General features: G+C 40.6%; 8 non-coding genes across 8 annotated transcripts; all 8 read right to left on the bottom strand.

Moving 5' to 3' along the window:
• Window positions 1-145: 145 nt before the first annotated feature.
• On the bottom strand, window positions 146-219 carry trnan-guu (transfer RNA asparagine (anticodon GUU)). Its single transcript has one exon. It is a non-coding gene; the product is annotated as a tRNA-Asn (tRNA).
• Window positions 220-1,312: 1,093 nt separating this feature from the next.
• Window positions 1,313-1,386, bottom strand: trnan-guu (transfer RNA asparagine (anticodon GUU)). The gene has a single exon. It is a non-coding gene; the product is annotated as a tRNA-Asn (tRNA).
• Window positions 1,387-2,479: 1,093 nt separating this feature from the next.
• On the bottom strand, window positions 2,480-2,553 carry trnan-guu (transfer RNA asparagine (anticodon GUU)). The gene has a single exon. It is a non-coding gene; the product is annotated as a tRNA-Asn (tRNA).
• Window positions 2,554-3,646: 1,093 nt separating this feature from the next.
• On the bottom strand, window positions 3,647-3,720 carry trnan-guu (transfer RNA asparagine (anticodon GUU)). Its single transcript has one exon. It is a non-coding gene; the product is annotated as a tRNA-Asn (tRNA).
• Window positions 3,721-5,980: 2,260 nt separating this feature from the next.
• trnan-guu (transfer RNA asparagine (anticodon GUU)) lies at window positions 5,981-6,054 on the bottom strand. The gene has a single exon. It is a non-coding gene; the product is annotated as a tRNA-Asn (tRNA).
• A 1,093-nt stretch (window positions 6,055-7,147) lies between these two features.
• On the bottom strand, window positions 7,148-7,221 carry trnan-guu (transfer RNA asparagine (anticodon GUU)). The gene has a single exon. It is a non-coding gene; the product is annotated as a tRNA-Asn (tRNA).
• Window positions 7,222-8,314: 1,093 nt separating this feature from the next.
• trnan-guu (transfer RNA asparagine (anticodon GUU)) lies at window positions 8,315-8,388 on the bottom strand. Its single transcript has one exon. It is a non-coding gene; the product is annotated as a tRNA-Asn (tRNA).
• A 5,764-nt stretch (window positions 8,389-14,152) lies between these two features.
• On the bottom strand, window positions 14,153-14,226 carry trnan-guu (transfer RNA asparagine (anticodon GUU)). Its single transcript has one exon. It is a non-coding gene; the product is annotated as a tRNA-Asn (tRNA).
• Window positions 14,227-18,338: the final 4,112 nt, after the last annotated feature.

Here is an 18,338-nt window from a genome sequence, read left to right as displayed (position 1 = left end):
TTAGATTGACAGTCAAACACACTAACTGATTGCACGAGAGAGGCTTGTGTTGGCATTGACCCTCAGCACGGCAATTTAACAGGAATCTCATAACAGGTACAGGACGTCACATCGACATCATGGAGCACAACAAACTGAAAACTGTCGTCCCTGGGTGGGCTCGAACCACCAACCTTTAGATTAACAGTCTAACGCGCTAACCAATTGCGCCACAGAGACTTGTGGTGTATTTAATACTGACGCTAGATCGCTGGCCATTTGTGCTCTCATCCAACTGAACATGGAGTTTACGAAACAACAACACTTTGTTCCAATGGTTGTGTTAACGTGCATCGAAAGTGCAGCAACATTTTCAAGGAAGTAGCCCTGTAGTTTTCTAATGTTTGTTAGCTGTTTGAATGGCCTTAAAAGGGCAAAGATGTAGCGCAATGTTCGTCAGCGCAACATTATATTAAAAGGCATCTGGCAGGAGTAAATTCAGCCACAATCACAAATATATTATGATAAATATATATTTTAAACAACTGCATTTTCACAAATGTAATATATAATCGCCAAGCCCATTCAAAAATAATTAGGGGACTGACTCCGGAAGAATGATGAAGTGGCTAGTCACTTTTATGGCGTATAGGCATACATTTACACACAAAAACTCTGGACCAACATTGTCCTTCTCGCGAGATAAATATAAATAATACGTTTTTTCATACCAGATTGACATCATTTACGTTGTCATACTAGCCAGATTAATAAGAATAAATTATATGTTCCTTGGAGAACACAGAATGATCAAGCTATTGAGTAACAGAAGATCAGAGACCATTGACAGCCATTTTACCAGTAGGTATAGTAACTTGTCATCTTTCATGTTCAACAACACACCAATCACATGTTACAACAGGAAACACAGCAGGTCAAAAGCAAGCTTACTGTAAGGCCAGGAAGGTCTTCCATATCACTAGAAATAGAAAGACAGCATCCCTGGGTGGGCTCAAATCACCAACTTTTAAATGAACAGTCTAACGCGCCAACAAATTGCACCACAGAGACTTGTGGTTATACTGACCCTCAGCAGGCCAAAGTCTCATGGAAGCTCACGCCAAGTCAGGAAGGGGGACTTCACAATCTGAAAAATGTCATCCCTGGGTGGTGTCAAAGCACCAACCTTTAGATTGACAGTCAAACACACTAACTGATTGCACGAGAGAGGCTTGTGTTGGCATTGACCCTCAGCACGGCAATTTAACAGGAATCTCATAACAGGTACAGGACGTCACATCGACATCATGGAGCACAACAAACTGAAAACTGTCGTCCCTGGGTGGGCTCGAACCACCAACCTTTAGATTAACAGTCTAACGCGCTAACCAATTGCGCCACAGAGACTTATTGTGTATTTAATACTGACGCTAGATCGCTGGCCATTTGTGCTCTCATCCAACTGAACATGGAGTTTACGAAACAACAACACTTTGTTCCAATGGTTGTGTTAACGTGCATCGAAAGTGCAGCAACATTTTCAAGGAAGTAGCCCTGTAGTTTTCTAATGTTTGTTAGCTGTTTGAATGGCCTTAAAAGGGCAAAGATGTAGCGCAATGTTCGTCAGCGCAACATTATATTAAAAGGCATCTGGCAGGAGTAAATTCAGCCACAATCACAAATATATTATGATAAATATATATTTTAAACAACTGCATTTTCACAAATGTAATATATAATCGCCAAGCCCATTCAAAAATAATTAGGGGACTGACTCCGGAAGAATGATGAAGTGGCTAGTCACTTTTATGGCGTATAGGCATACATTTACACACAAAAACTCTGGACCAACATTGTCCTTCTCGCGAGATAAATATAAATAATACGTTTTTTCATACCAGATTGACATCATTTACGTTGTCATACTAGCCAGATTAATAAGAATAAATTATATGTTCCTTGGAGAACACAGAATGATCAAGCTATTGAGTAACAGAAGATCAGAGACCATTGACAGCCATTTTACCAGTAGGTATAGTAACTTGTCATCTTTCATGTTCAACAACACACCAATCACATGTTACAACAGGAAACACAGCAGGTCAAAAGCAAGCTTACTGTAAGGCCAGGAAGGTCTTCCATATCACTAGAAATAGAAAGACAGCATCCCTGGGTGGGCTCAAATCACCAACTTTTAAATGAACAGTCTAACGCGCCAACAAATTGCACCACAGAGACTTGTGGTTATACTGACCCTCAGCAGGCCAAAGTCTCATGGAAGCTCACGCCAAGTCAGGAAGGGGGACTTCACAATCTGAAAAATGTCATCCCTGGGTGGTGTCAAAGCACCAACCTTTAGATTGACAGTCAAACACACTAACTGATTGCACGAGAGAGGCTTGTGTTGGCATTGACCCTCAGCACGGCAATTTAACAGGAATCTCATAACAGGTACAGGACGTCACATCGACATCATGGAGCACAACAAACTGAAAACTGTCGTCCCTGGGTGGGCTCGAACCACCAACCTTTAGATTAACAGTCTAACGCGCTAACCAATTGCGCCACAGAGACTTATTGTGTATTTAATACTGACGCTAGATCGCTGGCCATTTGTGCTCTCATCCAACTGAACATGGAGTTTACGAAACAACAACACTTTGTTCCAATGGTTGTGTTAACGTGCATCGAAAGTGCAGCAACATTTTCAAGGAAGTAGCCCTGTAGTTTTCTAATGTTTGTTAGCTGTTTGAATGGCCTTAAAAGGGCAAAGATGTAGCGCAATGTTCGTCAGCGCAACATTATATTAAAAGGCATCTGGCAGGAGTAAATTCAGCCACAATCACAAATATATTATGATAAATATATATTTTAAACAACTGCATTTTCACAAATGTAATATATAATCGCCAAGCCCATTCAAAAATAATTAGGGGACTGACTCCGGAAGAATGATGAAGTGGCTAGTCACTTTTATGGCGTATAGGCATACATTTACACACAAAAACTCTGGACCAACATTGTCCTTCTCGCGAGATAAATATAAATAATACGTTTTTTCATACCAGATTGACATCATTTACGTTGTCATACTAGCCAGATTAATAAGAATAAATTATATGTTCCTTGGAGAACACAGAATGATCAAGCTATTGAGTAACAGAAGATCAGAGACCATTGACAGCCATTTTACCAGTAGGTATAGTAACTTGTCATCTTTCATGTTCAACAACACACCAATCACATGTTACAACAGGAAACACAGCAGGTCAAAAGCAAGCTTACTGTAAGGCCAGGAAGGTCTTCCATATCACTAGAAATAGAAAGACAGCATCCCTGGGTGGGCTCAAATCACCAACTTTTAAATGAACAGTCTAACGCGCCAACAAATTGCACCACAGAGACTTGTGGTTATACTGACCCTCAGCAGGCCAAAGTCTCATGGAAGCTCACGCCAAGTCAGGAAGGGGGACTTCACAATCTGAAAAATGTCATCCCTGGGTGGTGTCAAAGCACCAACCTTTAGATTGACAGTCAAACACACTAACTGATTGCACGAGAGAGGCTTGTGTTGGCATTGACCCTCAGCACGGCAATTTAACAGGAATCTCATAACAGGTACAGGACGTCACATCGACATCATGGAGCACAACAAACTGAAAACTGTCGTCCCTGGGTGGGCTCGAACCACCAACCTTTAGATTAACAGTCTAACGCGCTAACCAATTGCGCCACAGAGACTTATTGTGTATTTAATACTGACGCTAGATCGCTGGCCATTTGTGCTCTCATCCAACTGAACATGGAGTTTACGAAACAACAACACTTTGTTCCAATGGTTGTGTTAACGTGCATCGAAAGTGCAGCAACATTTTCAAGGAAGTAGCCCTGTAGTTTTCTAATGTTTGTTAGCTGTTTGAATGGCCTTAAAAGGGCAAAGATGTAGCGCAATGTTCGTCAGCGCAACATTATATTAAAAGGCATCTGGCAGGAGTAAATTCAGCCACAATCACAAATATATTATGATAAATATATATTTTAAACAACTGCATTTTCACAAATGTAATATATAATCGCCAAGCCCATTCAAAAATAATTAGGGGACTGACTCCGGAAGAATGATGAAGTGGCTAGTCACTTTTATGGCGTATAGGCATACATTTACACACAAAAACTCTGGACCAACATTGTCCTTCTCGCGAGATAAATATAAATAATACGTTTTTTCATACCAGATTGACATCATTTACGTTGTCATACTAGCCAGATTAATAAGAATAAATTATATGTTCCTTGGAGAACACAGAATGATCAAGCTATTGAGTAACAGAAGATCAGAGACCATTGACAGCCATTTTACCAGTAGGTATAGTAACTTGTCATCTTTCATGTTCAACAACACACCAATCACATGTTACAACAGGAAACACAGCAGGTCAAAAGCAAGCTTACTGTAAGGCCAGGAAGGTCTTCCATATCACTAGAAATAGAAAGACAGCATCCCTGGGTGGGCTCAAATCACCAACTTTTAAATGAACAGTCTAACGCGCCAACAAATTGCACCACAGAGACTTGTGGTTATACTGACCCTCAGCAGGCCAAAGTCTCATGGAAGCTCACGCCAAGTCAGGAAGGGGGACTTCACAATCTGAAAAATGTCATCCCTGGGTGGTGTCAAAGCACCAACCTTTAGATTGACAGTCAAACACACTAACTGATTGCACGAGAGAGGCTTGTGTTGGCATTGACCCTCAGCACGGCAATTTAACAGGAATCTCATAACAGGTACAGGACGTCACATCGACATCATGGAGCACAACAAACTGAAAACTGTCGTCCCTGGGTGGGCTCGAACCACCAACCTTTAGATTAACAGTCTAACGCACTAACCAATTGCGCCACAGAGACTTGTGGTGTATTTAATACTGACGCTAGATCGCTGGCCATTTGTGCTCTCATCCAACTGAACATGGAGTTTACGAAACAACAACACTTTGTTCCAATGGTTGTGTTAACGTGCATCGAAAGTGCAGCAACATTTTCAAGGAAGTAGCCCTGTAGTTTTCTAATGTTTGTTAGCTGTTTGAATGGCCTTAAAAGGGCAAAGATGTAGCGCAATGTTCGTCAGCGCAACATTATATTAAAAGGCATCTGGCAGGAGTAAATTCAGCCACAATCACAAATATATTATGATAAATATATATTTTAAACAACTGCATTTTCACAAATGTAATATATAATCGCCAAGCCCATTCAAAAATAATTAGGGGACTGACTCCGGAAGAATGATGAAGTGGCTAGTCACTTTTATGGCGTATAGGCATACATTTACACACAAAAACTCTGGACCAACATTGTCCTTCTCGCGAGATAAATATAAATAATACGTTTTTTCATACCAGATTGACATCATTTACGTTGTCATACTAGCCAGATTAATAAGAATAAATTATATGTTCCTTGGAGAACACAGAATGATCAAGCTATTGAGTAACAGAAGATCAGAGACCATTGACAGCCATTTTACCAGTAGGTATAGTAACTTGTCATCTTTCATGTTCAACAACACACCAATCACATGTTACAACAGGAAACACAGCAGGTCAAAAGCAAGCTTACTGTAAGGCCAGGAAGGTCTTCCATATCACTAGAAATAGAAAGACAGCATCCCTGGGTGGGCTCAAATCACCAACTTTTAAATGAACAGTCTAACGCGCCAACAAATTGCACCACAGAGACTTGTGGTTATACTGACCCTCAGCAGGCCAAAGTCTCATGGAAGCTCACGCCAAGTCAGGAAGGGGGACTTCACAATCTGAAAAATGTCATCCCTGGGTGGTGTCAAAGCACCAACCTTTAGATTGACAGTCAAACACACTAACTGATTGCACGAGAGAGGCTTGTGTTGGCATTGACCCTCAGCACGGCAATTTAACAGGAATCTCATAACAGGTACAGGACGTCACATCGACATCATGGAGCACAACAAACTGAAAACTGTCGTCCCTGGGTGGGCTCGAACCACCAACCTTTAGATTAACAGTCTAACGCGCTAACCAATTGCGCCACAGAGACTTGTGGTGTATTTAATACTGACGCTAGATCGCTGGCCATTTGTGCTCTCATCCAACTGAACATGGAGTTTACGAAACAACAACACTTTGTTCCAATGGTTGTGTTAACGTGCATCGAAAGTGCAGCAACATTTTCAAGGAAGTAGCCCTGTAGTTTTCTAATGTTTGTTAGCTGTTTGAATGGCCTTAAAAGGGCAAAGATGTAGCGCAATGTTCGTCAGCGCAACATTATATTAAAAGGCATCTGGCAGGAGTAAATTCAGCCACAATCACAAATATATTATGATAAATATATATTTTAAACAACTGCATTTTCACAAATGTAATATATAATCGCCAAGCCCATTCAAAAATAATTAGGGGACTGACTCCGGAAGAATGATGAAGTGGCTAGTCACTTTTATGGCGTATAGGCATACATTTACACACAAAAACTCTGGACCAACATTGTCCTTCTCGCGAGATAAATATAAATAATACGTTTTTTCATACCAGATTGACATCATTTACGTTGTCATACTAGCCAGATTAATAAGAATAAATTATATGTTCCTTGGAGAACACAGAATGATCAAGCTATTGAGTAACAGAAGATCAGAGACCATTGACAGCCATTTTACCAGTAGGTATAGTAACTTGTCATCTTTCATGTTCAACAACACACCAATCACATGTTACAACAGGAAACACAGCAGGTCAAAAGCAAGCTTACTGTAAGGCCAGGAAGGTCTTCCATATCACTAGAAATAGAAAGACAGCATCCCTGGGTGGGCTCAAATCACCAACTTTTAAATGAACAGTCTAACGCGCCAACAAATTGCACCACAGAGACTTGTGGTTATACTGACCCTCAGCAGGCCAAAGTCTCATGGAAGCTAACGCCAAGTCAGGAAGGGGTACTTCACAATCTGAAAAATGTCATCCCTGGGTGGTGTCAAAGCACCAACCTTTAGATTGACAGTCAATCACACTAACTGATTGCACGAGAGAGGCTTGTGTTGGCATTGACCCTCAGCACGGCAATTTAACAGGAATCTCATAACAGGTACAGGACGTCACATCGACATCATGGAGCACAACAAACTGAAAACTGTCGTCCCTGGGTGGGCTCGAACCACCAACCTTTAGATTAACAGTCTAACGCGCTAACCAATTGCGCCACAGAGACTTGTGGTGTATTTAATACTGACGCTAGATCGCTGGCCATTTGTGCTCTCATCCAACTGAACATGGAGTTTACGAAACAACAACACTTTGTTCCAATGGTTGTGTTAACGTGCATCGAAAGTGCAGCAACATTTTCAAGGAAGTAGCCCTGTAGTTTTCTAATGTTTGTTAGCTGTTTGAATGGCCTTAAAAGGGCAAAGATGTAGCGCAATGTTCGTCAGCGCAACATTATATTAAAAGGCATCTGGCAGGAGTAAATTCAGCCACAATCACAAATATATTATGATAAATATATATTTTAAACAACTGCATTTTCACAAATGTAATATATAATCGCCAAGCCCATTCAAAAATAATTAGGGGACTGACTCCGGAAGAATGATGAAGTGGCTAGTCACTTTTATGGCGTATAGGCATACATTTACACACAAAAACTCTGGACCAACATTGTCCTTCTCGCGAGATAAATATAAATAATACGTTTTTTCATACCAGATTGACATCATTTACGTTGTCATACTAGCCAGATTAATAAGAATAAATTATATGTTCCTTGGAGAACACAGAATGATCAAGCTATTGAGTAACAGAAGATCAGAGACCATTGACAGCCATTTTACCAGTAGGTATAGTAACTTGTCATCTTTCATGTTCAACAACACACCAATCACATGTTACAACAGGAAACACAGCAGGTCAAAAGCAAGCTTACTGTAAGGCCAGGAAGGTCTTCCATATCACTAGAAATAGAAAGACAGCATCCCTGGGTGGGCTCAAATCACCAACTTTTAAATGAACAGTCTAACGCGACAACAAATTGCACCACAGAGACTTGTGGTTATACTGACCCTCAGCAGGCCAAAGTCTCATGGAAGCTAACGCCAAGTCAGGAAGGGGGACTTCACAATCTGAAAAATGTCATCCCTGGGTGGTGTCAAAGCACCAACCTTTAGATTGACAGTCAATCACACTAACTGATTGCACGAGAGAGGCTTGTGTTGGCATTGACCCTCAGCACGGCAATTTAACAGGAATCTCATAACAGGTACAGGACGTCACATCGACATCATGGAGCACAACAAACTGAAAACTGTCGTCCCTGGGTGGGCTCGAACCACCAACCTTTAGATTAACAGTCTAACGCGCTAACCAATTGCGCCACAGAGACTTGTGGTGTATTTAATACTGACGCTAGATCGCTGGCCATTTGTGCTCTCATCCAACTGAACATGGAGTTTACGAAACAACAACACTTTGTTCCAATGGTTGTGTTAACGTGCATCGAAAGTGCAGCAACATTTTCAAGGAAGTAGCCCTGTAGTTTTCTAATGTTTGTTAGCTGTTTGAATGGCCTTAAAAGGGCAAAGATGTAGCGCAATGTTCGTCAGCGCAACATTATATTAAAAGGCATCTGGCAGGAGTAAATTCAGCCACAATCACAAATATATTATGATAAATATATATTTTAAACAACTGCATTTTCACAAATGTAATATATAATCGCCAAGCCCATTCAAAAATAATTAGGGGACTGACTCCGGAAGAATGATGAAGTGGCTAGTCACTTTTATGGCGTATAGGCAGACATTTACACACAAAAACTCTGGACCAACATTGTCCTTCTCGCGAGATAAATATAAATAATACGTTTTTTCATACCAGATTGACATCATTTACGTTGTCATACTAGCCAGATTAATAAGAATAAATTATATGTTCCTTGGAGAACACAGAATGATCAAGCTATTGAGTAACAGAAGATCAGAGACCATTGACAGCCATTTTACCAGTAGGTATAGTAACTTGTCATCTTTCATGTTCAACAACACACCAATCACATGTTACAACAGGAAACACAGCAGGTCAAAAGCAAGCTTACTTGCTTAAGGCCAAGAAGGTCTTCCATATCACTAGAAATAGAAAGACAGCATCCCTGGGTGGGCTCAAATAACCAACTTTTAAATGAACAGTCTAACGCGCCAACAAATTGCACCACAGAGACTTGTGGTTATACTGACCCTCAGCAGGCCAAAGTCTCATGGAAGCTAACGCCAAGTCAGGAAGGGGGACTTCACAATCTGAAAAATGTCATTCCTGGGTGGTGTCAAAGCACCAACCTTTAGATTGACAGTCAAACACACTAACTGATTGCACGAGAGAGGCTTGTGTTGGCATTGACCCTCAGCACGGCAATTTAACAGGAATCTCATAACAGGTACAGGACGTCACATCGACATCATGGAGCACAACAAACTGAAAACTGCCGTCCCAGGGTGGGCTTGAACCACCAACCTTTAGATTAACAGTCTAACGCGCTAACCAATTGCGCCACAGAGACTTGTGGTGTATTTAATACTGACGCTAGATCGCTGGCCATTTGTGCTCTCATCCAACTGAACATGGAGTTTACGAAACAACAACACTTTGTTCCAATGGTTGTGTTAACGTGCATCGAAAGTGCAGCAACATTTTCAAGGAAGTAGCCCTGTAGTTTTCTAATGTTTGTTAGCTTTTTGAATGGCCTTAAAAGGGAAAAGATGTAGCGCAATGTTCGTCAGCGCAACATTATATTAAAAGGCATCTGGCAGGAGTAAATTCAGCCACAATCACAAATATATTATGATAAATATATATTTTAAACAACTGCATTTTCACAAATGTAATATATAATCGCCAAGCCCATTCAAAAATAATTAGGGGACTGACTCCGGAAGAATGATGAAGTGGCTAGTCACTTTCATGGCGTATAGGCATACATTTACACACAAACACACTGGACCAACATTGTCCTTCTCGCGAGATAAATATAAATAATAAGTTTTTTCATACCAGATTGACATCATTTACATTGTCATACTAGCCAGATGAATAAGAATAAATGATATGTTCCTTGGAGAACACAGAATGATCAAGCTATTGAGTAACAGAAGATCAGAGACCATTGACAGCCATTTTACCAGTAGGTATAGTAACTTGTCATCTTTCATGTTCAACAACACACCAATCACATGTTACAACAGGAAACACAGCAGGTCAAAAGCAAGCTTACTGTAAGGCCAGGAAGGTCTTCCATATCACTAGAAATAGAAAGACAGCATCCCTGGGTGGGCTCAAATCACCAACTTTTAAATTAACAGTCTAACGCGCCAACAAATTGCACCACAGAGACTTGTGGTTATACTGACCCTCAGCAGGCCAAAGTCTCATGGAAGCTCACGCCAAGTCAGGAAGGGTCAGTTCACATCTCCACAATCTGAAAAATGTCATCCCTTGGTGGTGTCAAAGCACCAACCTTTAGATTGACAGTCAAACACGCTAACTGATTGAACGAGAGAGGCTTGTGTTGGCATTGACCCTCAGCACGGCAATTTAACAGGAATCTCATAACAGGTACAGAACGTCACATCGACATCATGAAGCACAACAAACTGAAGTCCTGGGTGGGCTCAAACCACCAACCTTTAGATTAACAGTCTAATGCGCTAACCAATTGCGCCACAGAGACTTGTGGTGTATTTAATACTGACGCTAGATCGCTGGCCATTTGTACTCTCATCCAACTGAACATGGAGTTTACGAAACAACAACACTTTGTTCCAATGGTTGTGTTAACGTGCATCGAAAGTGCAGCAACATTTTCAAGGAAGTAGCCCTGTAGTTTTCTAATGTTTGTTAGCTTTTTGAATGGCCTTAAAAGGGCAAAGATGTAGCGCAATGTTCGTCAGCGCAACATTATATTAAAAGGCATCTGGCAGGAGTAAATTCAGCCACAATCACAAATATATTATGATAAATATATATTTTAAACAACTGCATTTTCACAAATGTAATATATAATCGCCAAGCCCATTCAAAAATAATTAGGGGACTGACTCCGGAAGAATGATGAAGTGGCTAGTCACTTTCATGGCGTATAGGCATACATTTACACACAAACACACTGGACCAACATTGTCCTTCTCGCGAGATAAATATACATAATACGTTTTTTCATACCAGATTGACATCATTTACATTGTCATACTAGCCAGATTAATAAGAATAAATGATATGTTCCTTGGAGAACACAGAATGATCAAGCTATTGAGTAACAGAAGATCAGAGACCATTGACAGCCATTTTACCAGTAGGTATAGTAAGTTGTCATCTTTCATGTTCAACAACACACCAATCACATGTTACAACAGGAAACACAGCAGGTCAAAAGCAAGCTTACTGTAAGGCCAGGAAGGTCTTCCATATCACTAGAAATAGAAAGACAGCATCCCTGGGTGGGCTCAAATCACCAACTTTTAAATGAACAGTCTAACGCGCCAACAAATTGCACCACAGAGACTTGTGGTTATACTGACCCTCAGCAGGCCAAAGTCTCATGGAAGCTCACGCCAAGTCAGGAAGGGGGACTTCACAATCTGAAAAATGTCATCCCTGGGTGGTGTCAAAGCACCAACCTTTAAATTGACAGTCAAACACACTAACTGATTGCAGAAGAGAGGCTTGTGTTGGCATTGACCCTCAGCACGTCAATTTAACAGGAATCTCATAACAGGTACAGGACGTCACATCGACATCATGGAGCACAACAAACTGAAAACTATCGTCCCTGGTTGGGTTCGAACCACCAACCTTTAGATTAACAGTCTAACGCGCTAACCAATTGCGCCACAGAGACTTGTGGTGTATTTAATACTGACGCTAGATCGCTGGCCATTTGTGCTCTCATCCAACTGAACATGGAGTTTACGAAACAACAACACTTTGTTCCAATGGTTGTGTTAACGTGCATCGAAAGTGCAGCAACATTTTCAAGGAAGTAGCCCTGTAGTTTTCTAATGTTTGTTAGCTTTTTGAATGGCCTTAAAAGGGAAAAGATGTAGCGCAATGTTCGTCAGCGCAACATTATATTAAAAGGCATCTGGCAGGAGTAAATTCAGCCACAATCACAAATATATTATGATAAATATATATTTTAAACAACTGCATTTTCACAAATGTAATATATAATCGCCAAGCCCATTCAAAAATAATTAGGGGACTGACTCCGGAAGAATGATGAAGTGGCTAGTCACTTTCATGGCGTATAGGCATACATTTACACACAAACACACTGGACCAACATTGTCCTTCTCGCAAGATAAATATAAATAATATGTTTTTTCATACCAGATTGACATCATTTACATTGTCATACTAGCCAGATTAATAAGAATAAATTATATGTTCCTTGGAGAACACAGAATGATCAAGCTATTGAGTAACAGAAGATCAGAGACCATTGACAGCCATTTTACCAGTAGGTATAGTAACTTGTCATCTTTCATGTTCAACAACACACCAATCACATGTTACAACAGGAAACACAGCAGGTCAAAAGCAAGCTTACTGTAAGGCCAGGAAGGTCTTCCATATCACTAGAAATAGAAAGACAGCATCCCTGGGTGGGCTCAAATCACCAACTTTTAAATGAACAGTCTAACGCGCCAACAAATTGCACCACAGAGACTTGTGGTTATACTGACCCTCAGCAGGCCAAAGTCTCATGGAAGCTCACGCCAAGTCAGGAAGGGTCAGTTCACATCTCCACAATCTGAAAAATGTCATCCCTTGGTGGTGTCAAAGCACCAACCTTTAGATTGACAGTCAAACACGCTAACTGATTGAACGAGAGAGGCTTGTGTTGGCATTGACCCTCAGCACGGCAATTTAACAGGAATCTCATAACAGGTACAGAACGTCACATCGACATCATGAAGCACAACAAACTGAAGTCCTGGGTGGGCTCAAACCACCAACCTTTAGATTAACAGTCTAATGCGCTAACCAATTGCGCCACAGAGACTTGTGGTGTATTTAATACTGACGCTAGATCGCTGGCCATTTGTACTCTCATCCAACTGAACATGGAGTTTACGAAACAACAACACTTTGTTCCAATGGTTGTGTTAACGTGCATCGAAAGTGCAGCAACATTTTCAAGGAAGTAGCCCTGTAGTTTTCTAATGTTTGTTAGCTTTTTGAATGGCCTTAAAAGGGAAAAGATGTAGCGCAATGTTCGTCAGCGCAACATTATATTAAAAGGCATCTGGCAGGAGTAAATTCAGCCACAATCACAAATATATTATGATAAATATATATTTTAAACAACTGCATTTTCACAAATGTAATATATAATCGCCAAGCCCATTCAAAAATAATTAGGGGACTGACTCCGGAAGAATGATGAAGTGGCTAGTCACTTTCATGGCGTATAGGCATACATTTACACACAAACACACTGGACCAACATTGTCCTTCTCGCGAGATAAATATACATAATACGTTTTTTCATACCAGATTGACATCATTTACATTGTCATACTAGCCAGATTAATAAGAATAAATGATATGTTCCTTGGAGAACACAGAATGATCAAGCTATTGAGTAACAGAAGATCAGAGACCATTGACAGCCATTTTACCAGTAGGTATAGTAAGTTGTCATCTTTCATGTTCAACAACACACCAATCACATGTTACAACAGGAAACACAGCAGGTCAAAAGCAAGCTTACTGTAAGGCCAGGAAGGTCTTCCATATCACTAGAAATAGAAAGACAGCATCCCTGGGTGGGCTCAAATCACCAACTTTTAAATGAACAGTCTAACGCGCCAACAAATTGCACCACAGAGACTTGTGGTTATACTGACCCTCAGCAGGCCAAAGTCTCATGGAAGCTCACGCCAAGTCAGGAAGGGGGACTTCACAATCTGAAAAATGTCATCCCTGGGTGGTGTCAAAGCACCAACCTTTAAATTGACAGTCAAACACACTAACTGATTGCAGAAGAGAGGCTTGTGTTGGCATTGACCCTCAGCACGTCAATTTAACAGGAATCTCATAACAGGTACAGGACGTCACATCGACATCATGGAGCACAACAAACTGAAAACTATCGTCCCTGGGTGGGCTCGAACCACCAACCTTTAGATTAACAGTCTAACGCGCTAACCAATTGCGCCACAGAGACTTGTGGTGTATTTAATACTGACGCTAGATCGCTGGCCATTTGTGCTCTCATCCAACTGAACATGGAGTTTACGAAACAACAACACTTTGTTCCAATGGTTGTGTTAACGTGCATCGAAAGTGCAGCAACATTTTCAAGGAAGTAGCCCTGTAGTTTTCTAATGTTTGTTAGCTTTTTGAATGGCCTTAAAAGGGAAAAGATGTAGCGCAATGTTCGTCAGCGCAACATTATATTAAAAGGCATCTGGCAGGAGTAAATTCAGCCACAATCACAAATATATTATGATAAATATATATTTTAAACAACTGCATTTTCACAAATGTAATATATAATCGCCAAGCCCATTCAAAAATAATTAGGGGACTGACTCCGGAAGAATGATGAAGTGGCTAGTCACTTTCATGGCGTATAGGCATACATTTACACACAAACACACTGGACCAACATTGTCCTTCTCGCGAGATAAATATAAATAATACGTTTTTTCATACCAGATTGACATCATTTACATTGTCATACTAGCCAGATTAATAAGAATAAATGATATGTTCCTTGGAGAACACAGAATGATCAAGCTATTGAGTAACAGAAGATCAGAGACCATTGACAGCCATTTTACCAGTAGGTATAGTAAGTTGTCATCTTTCATGTTCAACAACACACCAATCACATGTTACAACAGGAAACACAGCAGGTCAAAAGCAAGCTTACTGTAAGGCCAGGAAGGTCTTCCATATCACTAGAAATAGAAAGACAGCATCCCTGGGTGGGCTCAAATCACCAACTTTTAAATGAACAGTCTAACGCGCCAACAAATTGCACCACAGAGACTTGTGGTTATACTGACCCTCAGCAGGCCAAAGTCTCATGGAAGCTCAGGAAGGGGGACTTCACAATCTGAAAAATGTCATCCCTGGGTGGTGTCAAAGGACCAACCTTTAAATTGACAGTCAAACACACTAACTGATTGCAGAAGAGAGGCTTGTGTTGGCATTGACCCTCAGCACGTCAATTTAACAGGAATCTCATAACAGGTACAGGACGTCACATCGACATCATGGAGCACAACAAACCTAAAACTGTCGTCCCTGGGTGGGGTCGAACCACCAACCTTTAGATTAACAGTCTAACGCGCTAACCAATTGCGCCACAGAGACTTGTGGTGTATTTAATACTGACGCTAGATCGCTGGCCATTTGTGCTCTCATCCAACTGAACATGGAGTTTACGAAACAACAACACTTTGTTCCAATGGTTGTGTTAACGTGCATCAAAAGTGCAGCAACATTTTCAAGGAAGTAGCCCTGTAGTTTTCTAATGTTTGTTAGCTTTTTGAATGGCCTTAAAAGGGAAAAGATGTAGCGCAATGTTCGTCAGCGCAACATTATATTAAAAGGCATCTGGCAGGAGTAAATTCAGCCACAATCACAAATATATTATGATAAATATATATTTTAAACAACTGCATTTTCACAAATGTAATATATAATCGCCAAGCCCATTCAAAAATAATTAGGGGACTGACTCCGGAAGAATGATGAAGTGGCTAGTCACTTTCATGGCGTATAGGCATACATTTACACACAAACACACTGGACCAACATTGTCCTTCTCGCGAGATAAATATAAATAATACGTTTTTTCATACCAGATTGACATCATTTACATTGTCATACTAGCCAGATTAATAAGAATAAATGATATGTTCCTTGGAGAACACAGAATGATCAAGCTATTGAGTAACAGAAGATCAGAGACCATTGACAGCCATTTTACCAGTAGGTATAGTAAGTTGTCATCTTTCATGTTCAACAACACACCAATCACATGTTACAACAGGAAACACAGCAGGTCAAAAGCAAGCTTACTGTAAGGCCAGGAAGGTCTTCCATATCACTAGAAATAGAAAGACAGCATCCCTGGGTGGGCTCAAATCACCAACTTTTAAATGAACAGTCTAACGCGCCAACAAATTGCACCACAGAGACTTGTGGTTATACTGACCCTCAGCAGGCCAAAGTCTCATGGAAGCTCAGGAAGGGGGACTTCACAATCTGAAAAATGTCATCCCTGGGTGGTGTCAAAGCACCAACCTTTAAATTGACAGTCAAACACACTAACTGATTGCAGAAGAGAGGCTTGTGTTGGCATTGACCCTCAGCACGTCAATTTAACAGGAATCTCATAACAGGTACAGGACGTCACATCGACATCATGGAGCACAACAAACTGAAAACTGTCGTCCCTGGGTGCGGTCGAACCACCAACCTTTAGATTAACAGTCTAACGCGCTAACCAATTGCGCCACAGAGACTTGTGGTGTATTTAATACTGACGCTAGATCGCTGGCCATTTGTGCTCTCATCCAACTGAACATGGAGTTTACGAAACAACAACACTTTGTTCCAATGGTTGTGTTAACGTGCATCGAAAGTGCAGCAACATTTTCAAGGAAGTAGCCCTGTAGTTTTCTAATGTTTGTTAGCTTTTTGAATGGCCTTAAAAGGGAAAAGATGTAGCGCAATGTTCGTCAGCGCAACATTATATTAAAAGGCATCTGGCAGGAGTAAATTCAGCCACAATCACAAATATATTATGATAAATATATATTTTAAACAACTGCATTTTCACAAATGTAATATATAATCGCCAAGCCCATTCAAAAATAATTAGGGGACTGACTCCGGAAGAATGATGAAGTGGCTAGTCACTTTCATGGCGTATAGGCATACATTTACACACAAACACACTGGACCAACATTGTCCTTCTCGCGAGATAAATATAAATAATACGTTTTTTCATACCAGATTGACATCATTTACATTGTCATACTAGCCAGATTAATAAGAATAAATTATATGTTCCTTGGAGAACACAGAATGATCAAGCTATTGAGTAACAGAAGATCAGAGACCATTGACAGCCATTTTGCCAGTAGGTATAGTAAGTTGTCATCTTTCATGTTCAACAACACACCAATCACATGTTACAACAGGAAACACAGCAGGTCAAAAGCAAGCTTACTGTAAGGCCAGGAAGGTCTTCCATATCACTAGAAATAGAAAGACAGCATCCCTGGGTGGGCTCAAATCACCAACTTTTAAATGAACAGTCTAACGCGCCAACAAATTGCACCACAGAGACTTGTGGTTATACTGACCCTCAGCAGGCCAAAGTCTCATGGAAGCTCACGCCAAGTCAGGAAGGGGGACTTCACAATCTGAAAAATGTCATCCCTGGGTGGTGTCAAAGCACCAACCTTTAGATTGACAGTCAAACACACTAACTGATTGCACGAGAGAGGCTTGTGTTGGCATTGACCCTCAGCAAGTCAATTTAACAGGAATCTCATAACAGGTACAGGACGTCACATCGACATCATGGAGCACAACAAACTGAAAACTGTCGACCCTGGGTGGGCTCGAACCACCAACCTTTAGATTAACAGTCTAACGCGCTAACCAATTGCGCCACAGAGACTTGTGGTGTATTTAATACTGACGCTAGATCGCTGGCCATTTGTGCTCTCATCCAACTGAACATGGAGTTTACGAAACAACAACACTTTGTTCCAATGGTTGTGTTAACGTGCATCGAAAGTGCAGCAACATTTTCAAGGAAGTAGCCCTGTAGTTTTCTAATGTTTGTTAGCTTTTTGAATGGCCTTAAAAGGGAAAAGATGTAGCGCAATGTTCGTCAGCGCAACATTATATTAAAAGGCATCTGGCAGGAGTAAATTCAGCCACAATCACAAATATATTATGATAAATATATATTTTAAACAACTGCATTTTCACAAATGTAATATATAATCGCCAAGCCCATTCAAAAATAATTAGGGGACTGACTCCGGAAGAATGATGAAGTGGCTAGTCACTTTCATGGCGTATAGGCATACATTTACACACAAACACACTGGACCAACATTGTCCTTCTCGTGAGATAAATATAAATAATACGTTTTTTCATACCAGATTGACATCATTTACATTGTCATACTAGCCAGATTAATAAGAATAAATGATATGTTCCTTGGAGAACACAGAATGATCAAGCTATTGAGTAACAGAAGATCAGAGACCATTGACAGCCATTTTACCAGTAGGTATAG

This window comes from Oncorhynchus mykiss, chromosome 21 (genome assembly GCF_057628025.1).
Source record: "Oncorhynchus mykiss isolate SJ-2025 chromosome 21, ASM5762802v1, whole genome shotgun sequence".
In the NCBI taxonomy this organism is placed as follows: domain Eukaryota; kingdom Metazoa; phylum Chordata; class Actinopteri; order Salmoniformes; family Salmonidae; genus Oncorhynchus; species Oncorhynchus mykiss.
The sequence above is the reverse complement of the archived record's forward strand: the minus strand, read 5'-3'. Positions and strand labels throughout refer to the sequence as shown.